At 39.2% G+C, this 13,965-nt stretch overlaps 1 protein-coding gene across 6 annotated transcripts in view; it reads right to left on the reverse strand.

Moving 5' to 3' along the window:
- Pkp4 (plakophilin 4) overlaps window positions 1–3,038 on the reverse strand; it is a 244,136-nt gene extending 241,098 nt beyond the window's left edge. For 5 of the 6 annotated variants that reach the window (XM_027938029.3, XM_027938028.3, XM_034635857.2 and 2 more), the window contains exon 1: window positions 2,933–3,038. The gene's annotated coding sequence lies outside the window, so the exon portion shown is untranslated. Of the gene's footprint in view, window positions 1–1,812; window positions 1,892–2,932 lie in introns of those variants that run through there. The other variant, XM_071619160.1, reaches the window with a different exon arrangement.
- Window positions 3,039–13,965: the final 10,927 nt, after the last annotated feature.

Raw genomic sequence — 13,965 nt, forward strand, 5'->3', positions numbered from 1 at the left:
TTCTTTCTGCTCCTCTATCTTCTTCCAAAAACAGTTTAAATAAGAGTTAAAATTAATACTTAATTTCCCTGATTTACTCTTCAGTATAACATATAAGACACCAAATGTAGTACCTTCTCCTTATATAACAGTGGGGAATAGAGAGGGCATGTACTTTGGTCAAAACATAATTCATACTATTTTCAATTATGAAAGATCATTAGTTTAAAAGATTCCTCTCTTTAAACATTGATAACAAGCAGAATGTATTTCTAATTGAAGCAGGTAAATTTTTTTGCACAATCAAATGTGTGTGTGTGTATATATACACACACACATATGAGCCCAGGTTATTCAATTTCTCATGCAACATAGAAACTAAATATGCTTTTACTTTCCAATCTTGACATCAAATCAAATAGGCAAGGGTTAAATTCTGCTGTAATATGATATTGTTACATAATAAAAGTTTTCCTGTTAGCATTCACAAACACCTTCCAATATCCTCCACAGTGTTACTGGACATAAATTGAACCTCTAAATTAGAAGCTTCACTGATTTTAGACATAACTGAAGAACAATGTAGTAACCAAAAGACAACAATCTTTCCCTTGGGTCCTTAACTAAAAAGCTCTCATATTTTTCAATGTCCTTGAGTCACACAAAGTAGTGGTTGGAAGACAGCTGACTGATTGGACAACTGACTTCTTTTACTTGAATCTGATACAAAATAACCAGGTGCAGAGAGGCTTTACAGTAAATGCAACCTCCAAAGCAAACTGTGTCAAAGAAAAGTACACATAGTATGCTTTTCCACATCCAGAAACACTTAATTCAGACATGGGTTACTCTCAGATTTTCATGTTGCCATTTTCATGTTTCATGGGCACCAGAAATGAAAATACTTCTATAGCAATATACTTGCAATATACTATATTTAAAAAAGAGAGAGAAAGAGAGAAAGCATTCTTTCACTTTCTTAAAAAAAAAAAATCAAAGCCCAATTCTATAAAAGTATTTTCTGTCAAAATTTTGCTTTTCTGTATTAAGAAAACAAAATTTGACTAAAAATGCACATTGACCATGACTGATTTTGTACATAAATAATTACCATTTTCTAAAAGTTTTAAGGCTGCAGGGATTTTTTTTTCCTTGTCAAACCCAGTAAAAAAGAAATAACTGGTACCTCTACGAATAAATTACATCTTGAAATATACATGATTTGTGGTGTTCCTGTGTCACTTGCAATGGTAACTGACACGCCCCGAATCCCGAATTTAACTGTACCAGACAGTTCTATCTGTCCCATCGCTGACCAAACACTGCTTCTCTGTTTCTATTCATTATGTATTATACAAGGTCTAAACACAGCCCAGTATGACAAGGAAAAAAATTACAATTCTTATGACAGCAAAGTGATGCATTCAAGATCTCTCTTGCAGTACATTCTCATCCATGAGCACTAACAGGTTTTTTTTTTTTTTTTTTTTTTTGAATGAAGCTAAAAATGTGTTGGCTGCAGCTCATTACTCCAAGAACCTTCGACCCCCTGTTTCTGCAGGTTTTCAGGAAACCCTGGTAAAAACCAAGCGCTATGCAAACCATGAAAACCAAACTTGCAAAGAGCCTTGTGCAATGATCAATAACCTTGGCTACACCGCCACGGGCCCCAAATTCACCGTCCTGGAGACCAATGCAGGAAAAAAAAAAAAAAAAAAAAAAAAAGACGAAAGGCTAGCTGGAGCCCAAAGAAACTAAAGCGCTTCCCCCTCCGCCGCCCTTTCTGCCGCATGGAGAGAAACGAAGGGGGGAGAGGAGTGAAAGGAGGCTCACCAGCTCCGAAGATGCTCCGGTGACCTCTGGCTGCGCGGTGAGAGCTGGGCCGGGAAGGCGCTACCGAAGCCCTGGCGGGCAGTATGGACTCTGCCCCTGGTGCATTCCTCGCATTCCGGCACAATCTGTGGCCAGCCCAGGAGCTGGCAACGCGCGTCACCCGCCCCCCCCCCCCCCACCCCGGACACACACACCTGACTACTGCTGCGCCCCGAGCGGCCACGGCCGCCGCGGCGCCTCCACTGCCCGCGCTCGAGGTTTGTCGCACTCAGCCAACACACAGCCAAATCCCGGGCCCGCTGCACGCCCCCTCACTTCCCGGTTAGGGGGAAAGAGGAGAGGAGAGGGCCGGGCAGCCCCAGACAGGGGCAGGGACACGAGATTCGCCAAAGGGGTGCAGTAGCTCCGCTTCAACTCCTAGCAGGCAGAGGAGGAAGCGACGGCGCAGGAGGGCAGCCAGGAGGTTTGGGGCTGGGGAACTGGGAGGGGTGGAGCGTGAGGACGAGCCACGAGGAGAGAGGGGCGCACCGAACCGAAAGGAGTGTGGTAGACCCGCGGGAGTGAAGGGCTAAGGGGGCAAACACGAGACAGTGAGGCCAGCAGGGGCGTGGGAGGAAGAGAAGGGCCAGGATGCGGGTTCTGGGGCTGGAGGGGCGGACAGACCGCCCGAAGGGCTGAGGGAGGCGGACGCCCCAGGGTGTTGGGGACGCGGGGCAGCGTGCCAGGCGGGAGGTAGTAGGGAATCCGCCGGGTAAACGTCCAGAAGAGCTCCGCACGGCGCTTAAGTTTGGCGCTGGGGGCTTAGAATCCGAAAAGGCAAACGTGGGGAGGGGTCGAGCGCACCGCGTAGGGGAGACCCGGGAAGAGTATTCGCCGGGAAAAGCAAATGGAGGGTGAAACTTGTGCGCCTGCAGGGGGAGGGGAGCAGGCAGGCGAGTGCGGGCAAGAACACGAGGCGGGGCAGGAAAGCCGAGGCGGCCGCGAGTCGGTGGGGACCGAGTAACGGGAGGGAGACGCCTGTCCCTTCAGCGAGCAGGTCCTGGTTAGGGCGCAAGGGGCCAAGGGCCAGGGGTCTCGTGCGCAGGAGTCTCCGCGCCCTCCCGCGAGCCCGCACACTTACTTTCCAGGTTAGGCAGCGGCCGTCGTCGCTCCAGGGATCTGGGACATCCACGCCGAAGGGTAGCCGCAGCGGCACCCGAAAAAATTAAAAAAGTGCAGCGGCCGTGTGATTGCCCGCCCCTCCCTCCCCCACCCGCCCCCTCCCCCGGAGAGGCTCTCCCACCACCCCCGGTGGCGGCGGTGGCCAACTTGTCCCTCTACCCGGTGCCCATGGTGCCGCCTCCGCGGCCGGCGTCGACTCGGACTCAGCCCCGGAGCCCCCTCTACTGCCCAGAGGCCGCAGCCGCCGCCCGCCCAGCCGCTAGCCCGCCTGCCCGGCCAGCCCCAGGCTCCCGGGAACGTCAGCACGCCGCCGTCTCCGGACAAGCTCCCCGACAGCCCCATTGGTCGGAAGAAAAAGGCTGACCCTCCCCATTGGCCCGGCCCTCATATTGAACCTGCCAATGGGAACTGCGGTTTCAGGTCGCCATAGAGACCGATGCTGTTAAGAGCCAGAGGGCCTGGAGAAGGTGGGGAGTGAAGATGAACCAGTCTCTGGCCTCTGGCGCCAGAGAGGGTGAGGGAAAAAAGTACTAGGGGATTCCCGAACGCAGGCTCTGAAATCTGGGGGCAGGTTTGCTTTGTCTTCTTGTCAACCCAATTGTACATGGTAGGGTTTCCCTCTGGCGTCAAAGGCATGAACAGTTGAGCCCCTAGACTTATACTTGACTGTGAGAGCCCAGTAGTGGGCGTTTCACTTTACCAGCTTCTGAAGAGCCGGCAAGGCTAGGCCCTTTGACTTTTGACATCTGTGCAGCTTCTGCTTCTCCAGGTGAGTTTGCACCCCGTCCTTTAAATCTCTGCTTCCTCCTGACGTCACTGAGCCACTTGAATTCTATTTAGATTTGTTCTCAGCCACTCCTCCTTCCCTAAGGCGGACGTGGCCTGAGATTTTTGACTCTTCAAATGTATAAACCCTTCCCAAAAGAGACTCAATGAGGATTTCCTTTGCATGATATTTTAGCAATTGAATGATAGACGCCAACCGATCAACGCATAACAGTGTGTTCCTTGCTTCCCAAAGCAAACCTCTCATGCCCTCCAGGAACTAGTATTTATTAAACACCATTGTATGTGCATTCTGCACTGTAAGGTTGACAGGTGCATGCTCTTTGACTTAAAGAGGTTACCGGCTGGAGAAGGATATAGGTGACAGTCAATCCTTCATGCATTCTGATGATTTTATGAAAAAAAAAAAAAAGAAAAGAAAATAGGTTACAGTTGATGGGTTTTTTTCTGACTACTTTCCAGATTAACTCTAAATTTGATAAAGAAATGAACCGAGGCATAGAATCAGTGCACAATCTTGAACTTTAATAATGAGTGTTCATTCATTTAAAATCTCTCTGCTAGTTTGTTAATACCAGTTGTTTTTGATCAACGACTTTCCTATTTAGATACCACCTTTTAAAGCAGGACTTCATAAATATATTAAGCTTTTAAACACAATATCATTATAGTATGTAGTCACTAGTATTCTTATGCTCCTTTCTTTTGGTGATTTTGTTAGAAAAATAAGCTATGTTTATGTTACTGCCCCTCAAATTAGAGGGACCATATTGTGTGAAAAAGCTGATAGGATTTTGGAAATTACAAATATTTTGTTGAGGGGAACAGATTAATGTGTGTGCAAGCTACATATGTCTACCTACTGTTCTGAATTTTAAGTTGGATGATACTCTTTGCTATTGGTTTTTATCTTACTGTAACTGAGGATTATAAAAATGTAATCTGAGAAATGCTAATATGGTATCTTGATTGGAAAAATGACTCCCACAATTTTGTAGCAAAAACTTGACAATCCAGTGAAAGGTTAAAAACTGAGGAATAAAACAAGTGAACGTGTGAATGCTCCCCCTAAATATTTTCAGAATTAGGAAAGAACTAGCCAGGGCCAGGAAGTGCTGTCTCATGCTTTGCCATCATGGAAATTACCTGCTTTTGACTTCTTTGGACTTTTTTTGATGTGTGTTTGTTCAGAGGAGAATGGAAAAAGTAAAATGTAAATGTTTACAAATAAGACTTTTTAAATGTTCTGTCAAGATACCAATGATTTTGTTCTAATTTTTTCAATAACATTGAATAAAGATTTGTGTGTTTGAAAGAAAAAAATGAATATTAATTTTTCATGCTTTAGGTGAGCATGGAAAGAAGAAAAAATAAAGCTAGTTGTGGTTTTTTTTACTCCAATAATCTTTTATTTTGTATTTTTCTTAAAATATGCATGTGACTACTATTTTTGTATTGTATATTTCATGTTCGTAATGATTAAAATGTTACTAAACTTCAACAGGAATAATGTCCCATAAAATAAGTTGTTAACATTAATTTTTTCTTGTTATATTTAATTGAATGTTTTCTTTTGAACTTGCTCCTACATTACTAGGCACCTCTGGATAAGGCTAAGAAATCACTTCATTCCACTACAAACTGATTTTATTCAAATGCCTGGCTCTTCACTGATTCTCCAAGTTTCTTTCTTCATCAGGGATATAAACCAGGGAACATCTCCCAGATCTCCCATTTCAACTCTCCTCAAGCCCCCATTATACTTGGGCTCCTCCAAATTCTGAAAATAATCTTGTTTTATGGTTGACTGAGAGGATCCAGCATGGGTTTCCTCACCTAGCTTTCCTAAGCCTCAGTCTCAGTTTTCATTCATCTTCACCACCTTCAGCCCTAAGAAGGAGTGTTCATACTTCTCTTTTAAACTCATACTCCATTTGTGCTCCTAAACGTAGACCACACTCTCTCCACGAGGATTTTGCTGATTATAACTTCTGTTTTATATATGTTTTACACTCTCTTCTCCAAAGATCTTGTTAATCCTTCCAAACATCTGGGCTTCTAGAAAACCATCTTCCTTTTACCCTACCTCTATCTTCATCTACTAGTCTTTCCTTTTATCAAGAAACAATATAAAGGGGATTTCTTGAGGTACCTACTTTTTCATCCCTATATTTTGGCCCTTGAATACAACTAAATTTGTCACGAGAGGAGATCCAAGGAGTTTCCACAGGGGGAACACAACTTATGACCAGTGGGGTTCTTGGAAAACCATCACAGAAATTAATTTAAGGATACATCAGAAGCACAGAGAAATTTATTTAGGAAAGCAGAGACACATTCAAGGGAAAATGTGGGCTGTCTCTAGGATGAGAAACTTTGGCCATAAAGCAAGGAATACATATTCAAGGGAGAATGTGGGACATTTTGAGAGTGAGAAGCAATCCATTGGGCTGGGATATTGATATTTCTAGAGGGGCAATACCTAAGGGCTGGACTAGAGGCAGAGTTAGGGTAGAGCTGTGCAGTTTTCACCAGTTTTCCTTTTGCTTGCCCATTGCCTTCATATCATGTTATTTTTATGGGCAAGGACATGGGCCAAGAACATGGGCTGGGATGCTCAGGAGTTGCTTGTTTTGCATTCCAATAGTTCATAGTTGCTTCCTGCACTCCTGTGGTTCATGTATACTTCTCTTTTGAGACTAAATATGTCTTTCTTTCTCTGTATCCCCAAATTTCTATCTTAAAATGATTTTGGAAGATTGTGCTCTTTCTCCTCAAAATCCCAGCTCATTTTGCCAGTTCAGTTATCTTATACCAAAAAAAAAAAAATCCTTTGCTTACAAGTTGCATGCCTTAATTGCAGGTTTCCAGGGAATGATAGAAACCATTGTCACCTCTGCTGAGGATACATTAGAAATGCTAATGACTCACTTGGGCAGAGAAAGTTTTAAACCTGTCATCCATTGCACTTGGTGTCCAAGTGGTGGGAAGTTGTGGTAGCAAGAGGAAGACTGAAGCAGCTGAGAGACTCCACCGCAAGAACCATAGTAAACATCAGAAATCTAAGGAACTTTTCAATTACCACCTCAGAAAGAAGTCAACATGATCCTTTCAAAGATTATGGAAACTTTTAAACTTTCCAATGTTTGTTGTTTTCATATTAGTACATAATAATTTGCAATAAATTCCTTTAAAAAACATTTTAAGGATAGCAAGGAATAAGAAAACTGAAAGCAGGAAAACTCTTCTCATATTTAGCTATCTGTGGAGGAGTGGGCTGAGTGAAGATAAAAACTACAATAATGGTGATAATTTCATTTTTTAAAAAGAGGAATATTAAAACAGAAGTAGGTGGCAAATGAGGGAGAGAGAGCAGAGCAGTGATGTAAGATGTTCCTGAAGAGGGTTCCTAAGGCTTAATAATAGTTCCACTCAGGTAGCTTCAGGATTGTCTATGCCCTTAACCCCATTCTCTGAACATTCACATCCTCCCCCTACCTTAAAGACCTAGCCCAATAGTTACTTGCAAGGTCTTTTCTTAAAGTTTTCTGATCCTGTCACCTCTAGAGAGACTGATTTCTGCCTTAGTATATTACTGTGGCATATGACATCTCTACCCCCTGCTGTAGTTACTTGTGTATGAACCTTCTCTCCTAGAGGCTGAGACTCATCATATTCATGAGTGTGTACCTCACAGTGCCTTATATTACTGAAGTATACTTTCCATACTAAGGAAAGCCAATATTCAATAAGTCATTTATTAGTCCTTGGAAAAAATTAACTTCTAACATTGAGAAATTGGAAGCAATAATATTGGGAAATAATTAGAAAAAAAGATGAGATTGGACATCCACTGTGGAAAAATGAGGTAAATTATGGCAGAGCAGAGTAGAGGTTTTTGCCATGTAACCTCCAGAAACAGACAGGTCTCAGAAAGGTACCAGATTATGAGAAAGAGTGTGTGAAAAAGACTGTCTATGTGTGCTTTGACATATTCATAGCTAAGTCTGTAAAACTCTTGTGTATTAGGGAAAGTAATTGAAAGTCAGATTTCCAAGCACTTTAAATAAAGATCATTATTTCTTTTTATCTACTCAAAGCATGTAGGTTGCTCTGTTTCTTAGAAAACATAGTATAGTCATGAAAATTTTATATTTCATAAATCCAAAAGTCATGAAACATCTGGTACATATAACAGACATATGGCATGTGTACTAGGTATGTTTTCTAGTGCCTATATCCCCAGTCCTTGAAGGAGGCAGCTCAGCATGACCTGTGACCACGTATCCTGGTCATAACACCCCTGCTCTAGGGACCTGATCCAAATGTAGCCAATGCATTGGCTAACCATTGACCCGTAACGTGTAATGGTGCCAATCAGATTCTTCTGGCAGTTTGGAATTGAGAGAACAGGTGAGTTGCCTTGGTCCTGATGTTTTCTGGGCTTCTGCTAAAGAGGAACTACAATTTGCTACCTCAAAATATGCCACTTTATCATGAAGATTAATTCAAGCTGCATTCAATTGAGCAACAGTAGATGAAGGAAAAAGACATTGTCCTTTCCTGCTTTCTGTCTAAAGGCAGATCTTGAGTTTCCCTTGTTAAAACTATAACACTTCGCCTTATCCCTGGGGGACATGCTTCAATACCCACAGTGGATGCCTATAACTAAGGATAGAGCAAAACCCTACATATAGTAGTATGTTTCCAATACATATGTAGCTATGATGAAGTTTAATTTATAAATTAGACACCATAAGAGATTAAAAATAATAACCAATAATAAAATACAATATTATAACTATACTGTAACAAAAATTATGTGAATGTGATCTTTTTTTCTCAAAATATCTTATTGTGGTGTGTTCACTCCTCTTCCTGTGGTGTGTGACATGATACAATGCCTATTATGATGAAATTAAGTGAGATGAATGATATAAGCATTGTAAAGTAGCATTAGGCTACCACTGACCTTCTGATGACATATTAGAAGGAAGATCATCAGTTTCTTTTTGGAACAGGAAGGCTTAAGATTTTATCATGCTACTCAGAATGTCATGCGATTTAAAACTTATGAATTATTTATTTCTGGAATGTTCCATTTAATATTTTCAGACCACAGTTAACTGTGTGTTACTGAAACCGTAGAAAGTGAAACCATGGATAATGGAGTACTGTATAACATAAATTTCCAATTGTAAAGGTTTTTCTCTCTCTAATACTAGGAAGAGAATTACTTCAAAGACAGTCCCATCACCTGAGTGAATTCTTATAACAACCCTTATTAAACAACACTTTATTGTCACTTTTCTATGAGTTAACCTTTGCCTCTTTGCAAGAAGCCGCGAGCCCCTTTCCTTTGTCTCATTTTTGTTTTCACACTTTATCCCCTTTGTTAAGATGGTATATAAGTCTTATATTATAACTGCCTTCCTGACTTACAGTGCTTTGTGAATTTCTGTGTACCTGAGTCCATTTTTTCCTCTTGTTAATCTTTCCTTTGTAAATCTAACTCATAGAGCTCTAGCACTGAACTTAGGAGAGGGACAGGGCTTTTCCTCATCTATACTATCCTTCTCATGTAACCATATTTAAATAAGCTTCATTTTTTTAAAAAAAAATTATTGTTCCATGAAATCTCTATTTTTTTTTTCATCACCCTTACCATGTTCTTTTTCTGGTTTCCCTTTAATGAGTTTCCCTGTTTCTTCACTAAATAATATGCAAATATTTTGCAACAAAAGAAAACATATATTATGACCATCTTGTTTGACTATGAAGGATAACAGTCTAATTTTTTATAATCAAAGAACAGAAATAAATTATCTATCAATTACTAAGCATTGCCAACCTTTGTTGGAAGAAACAGCTTTATTTAGTGTAGTGTCTATCCCTCCCACACTTTCACTTCAAAGTTCTGTATTCTTCAATTCTAGGTTTTCCTCCTTTTAAGTTAGGGGCAAGAATGAATTGCAATTGTCTTCCTGCAGTAGGCTGCTTCAGGAAGCTAATGCTGAATTTCTCAGATCTGTCTACTCAAGTGCCTTGAGAAATTGGAGTGTGAGGAGAGGCTATCCTGACCTATCATCACAATAAATGAGGTAATCTATCTTCATGCTTTTGTGGTAGATTTCCCACCAGATTGGAAAAGGACATCAAGTTTTATTATTCTACAGGTGTTCTTTAGTCCCTAGTATGTGTAAGGATCTGTGCTAGGTTCTGAGAATGTAATGGTGAATAACTAAAATGTGTCAGAGTATTCAGAGGCAAGTACTGTGAGGTACCACCATTTTATGTTACAACATAAATGACCCTCAGATTTTCTTGTGAAAATAAATAGGGAACCTGTGTGATTTGGGACATTGTAAATACTCAATAAATAAGAGCTTTAAAGATGTGAAAAAAATATGTTAGGGGTAAGAAATAACTTTGAGAAAATAAGTAATCTGATTGCTTTTTCAAGGTAGAACCATTTTGCCACATCATTGGTAAAGAAGAAAATATTAGAATTTATATTTATAGTACACATTTATATAAATTGTTTTGGAGACAGGTTAAAAATAAAAATTACAAAATTTATCAGAGACATCACTGACCTCACTACAGGTGAAAAGATCCTGAAATTTAAGTTCCAGCAACTTAGAAAATCTCTTAGGTATTTCGGTGGGTTGAAACCCACCCATGACAGTGTGACCCAAATTTAGGAAAATATGAAATGAGTGGGCCTCTTGTTGGATTTAGTATACAACTAACTCAAAATGACTACTATGAATATGCTGTAAAATTTAAAGGGAAAAATAACAAATAGATCATTTCAATAGAAAAAGAAACACTATGCAAAAAAAAAAAAAAGCCAAATAGAAAATTTTAGAATTTCTATATTGAAAAATATAATAAAAACTGTAAAAATCCAGTATGTGATTGCACAGCACATCTGAGATTGCAAAATAAGGAGTCATGGAGGCTATCCAATCTAAAGAGCTGAAAGAAAAAAAGATTGAAGAAAAATGAATAGAGCCCTAGAGACTTGTGAGACAGGATTAAAGTGTATTTATTGCACATACTTGGAGTGTCAGAAGAAAACAAGGGGGATAGGAAGTCATTGAAAAATATATTTGAAGAAACAGTGTCCTAAGAATCCAAAAATTTGACAAAAATCGAATCCACAGATTGAAGAAACTCAGCAAACCCAAAATAGAATGAACTCAAAAGAGAACCTCAACTAGAAACATCTTATTTGGATTGTTGAAAGACAAAGATAGGAAAACAATGAGTTATCAAGGGAATAATAATTCATACACAAGGAAACCATAATAAAATTAACAGCTGACTTCTCATCAGAAAGAGATTAAAGGGTGGTGAAATGAGGTATTGAAAATGCTGGGGGAAAAAAACCCTTTCAATCATGGATTCAATATCTATTAAAATTGTTCTTCAAAAATGAAGATTAACAGTCATTATAAATGAACCTATGTTGGAAGTATGATAAGTACTGAAAAAACTCACATGACTATCAGCTTTGAGTCTAACTCAATGCAAAAGAAAGTTGTGAGACAGATGCAAGACACCTGGTAAGTTAGCAGTTTCCATTTGGAAAGCAGATTGCTATGGTTTAGATCAGGGCCTTGTGTTTAAGGCTTGTTTCCCAGAGTGGCACTATTGGGAGGTGGTAGAAACTTCAAAGGGTGGGGCTCAGTGAGATGTCTCAGATCATTGGAGGCAAGCTTTGAAGGAGACTGTGGGATTCTGATCTCTTTGTCTTCCTCTCTCTTTGCTTCCTGGTCAACTTGAAGTAAGCAGCTTGCTCTACCACATGTTCCCCACTGATAACTTGCCTTGTCACAGCCTCAAAGAGAATGGAGTTTAGTCCCTGTGGACTGAAGCATCCGAAGCCATGAGCCAAAATCAATCTTTCCGCACTTTAAGTTGATTATCTCAGATATTCTTTATGCTAGTGGAAAGCTGATTAACACACATCTCTTTACTTGATACCAACCTGGGACATCAAATGATCATTACACATTAAGTGATCTCAAATTATTACCAAACCTAAACCACTACTATAAAATGCTAAGATTGAAGTTTTTCTAAGATAAATCCTCAGAAAGTAAAAAACAAACAAACAAAAAACAACATCATTTTCTTAACTCCACAACTACTGTCTTCAATGAGGTAAAATATACTTATTAGAACAGAAGGGGAGAGGAAATAAGTCACACACAAAAGCTCTCTTCCCACTCTATCCTTTAGCCATGGGGCTTGGCTCTTTTTACCTCCCTGGGCCACTGTTTCCTTTACATAACAGATAACTTTATTGTCACAGGGCCTTCACTTGGCTGGTTACAACTTCATGTACCTTTGAGATTGGCTGGAAGGGCAAGTCAACACCAATTGCTAATACAGCATCTTGTCAGGAACCAGAAATCAAGAACGGTCACATTTTCCTATAGTTTAGTAATTTTTAAATAAAATAAAAAATGAAGTTATCAATAGATCCACAAAAGCAATTGACGAGATCTAACACCCATTCATTTGCTTAGCATGATATTCTCTAGCTCCATCCATTTACCTGCAAATGCCATAATTTTATTCTTCCTTAAGGCTAAGTAACATTCCATTGTGTGTGTGTGTGTGTGTGTGTGTGTGTGTGTGTGTCACATTTTCCTTATCCAAATCATCTGTTGGAGGACACCTAGATTGGTTCCATAGTTTAGCTATTGTAAGTTCAGCTGCTATAAACATTGATGTTGCTGCATCATTGAAATAGGCTGATTTTAAGTCCTTTGGGTATAAACCATAGAGTGGGGATAGCTGGGTCAAATGGTGGCTCCATTCCAAGTTTTCTGAAGAATCTCCATACTGCTTTCCAGAGTGGTTGCACCAATTTGCAGTCTCACTAACAATGCATGAGTGTACCCTTTTCCCTTTTTCGCCAGCAGTTATTGTTGCTTTCATTCTTGATAACTGCCATTTTGACTAAAGTGAGATAAATGTTAGAGTGGCTTTTGATTTGCATTTCTCTAATTGCTAGAGATGTTAAACATTTTTTCACATATTTTTTGACCATTTGTATTTCTTCTTCTGTGAAGTGCCTGGCCAGTTCCTTAGCCCATTTGTTGATTGGGATGGAGATGTTGATTGGGATATGTGCATATATATATATATATATATTTGGCGTTAAGGTTTTGAATTCTTTGTATATTCTGGAGATTAATGCTCTACCAGAGGTGCATGTGGTAAAGATTTTCTCCTATTCTATAGGCTCTTCCTTTACATTACTGATTGTTTAATTTGCTGAGAAGTTTTTTAGTTTGAATTCATTCCATTTATTGGTTCTTGATTTTGTGAAAAGAATAAAGAATAATTACAATATCTAATTTCAAAACTTGCTATAAAGGTACAATAATAGAATGTAGTATGGGAATAACAATAACCATGTAGATTAATGACTAGAAGGTCCAACGATTAGACCTTATATTTATGGTCAATTACTTTTCAATAAAGATATCAAGCAGATCAATGATGATTGTTTTTTTTTTTCTTGAAGTGCTACTGGGATAATTGGAGATCCATATACAGAATAATCAACTTAGACTCTTACATCACACTACACAGAGAAAATTTAACTAAATATATTTTATAGACTATATGTAAGAGCTAAAATTATGAGACTTTTTAAAAGAACAGAAAATTCCTGTGACCTTGCTTTTGGCACACAGTTCTTAATTGTGACACTAAAATCATGATCCATAAAAGAAGAAAAAAAAAACTGGATTTTATTAAAAAGTTTTGTCCTTCAAATACACCAAGATATCAGTAAGAAAATGAAAAGACAACTCTTGAGACTGGGACAATAAGTTTGAATCCATATAATCTGATAAAAGACATATATATAGATACATAAAGAACTTCTAAATATAAAAAAAGAAGTTAAGAAGTTCAATTAAAAATGGGCAAATTGTTATCATGAATGTTTACTAGTAAGGTATATGAAAGATTAGTAAGCACACAAAAACTTGCTCAATATCATTAATCATTATGTAAATTCAAATTAAAACCACAATATAATACCACTAGACTACTGTTAGAATGGGTATAAGGCAAAAGATTGAAAATACTATGTGATGACAAGGTTATGAAAAAACTCTTATAAATTGCTGATTGGTTTAACTACATAAAAATATTTTTTTAGAAAACCACTTGGCA

The sequence above is a fragment of the Marmota flaviventris genome, chromosome 11 (assembly GCF_047511675.1).
Source record: "Marmota flaviventris isolate mMarFla1 chromosome 11, mMarFla1.hap1, whole genome shotgun sequence".
In the NCBI taxonomy this organism is placed as follows: Eukaryota; Metazoa; Chordata; class Mammalia; order Rodentia; family Sciuridae; genus Marmota; species Marmota flaviventris.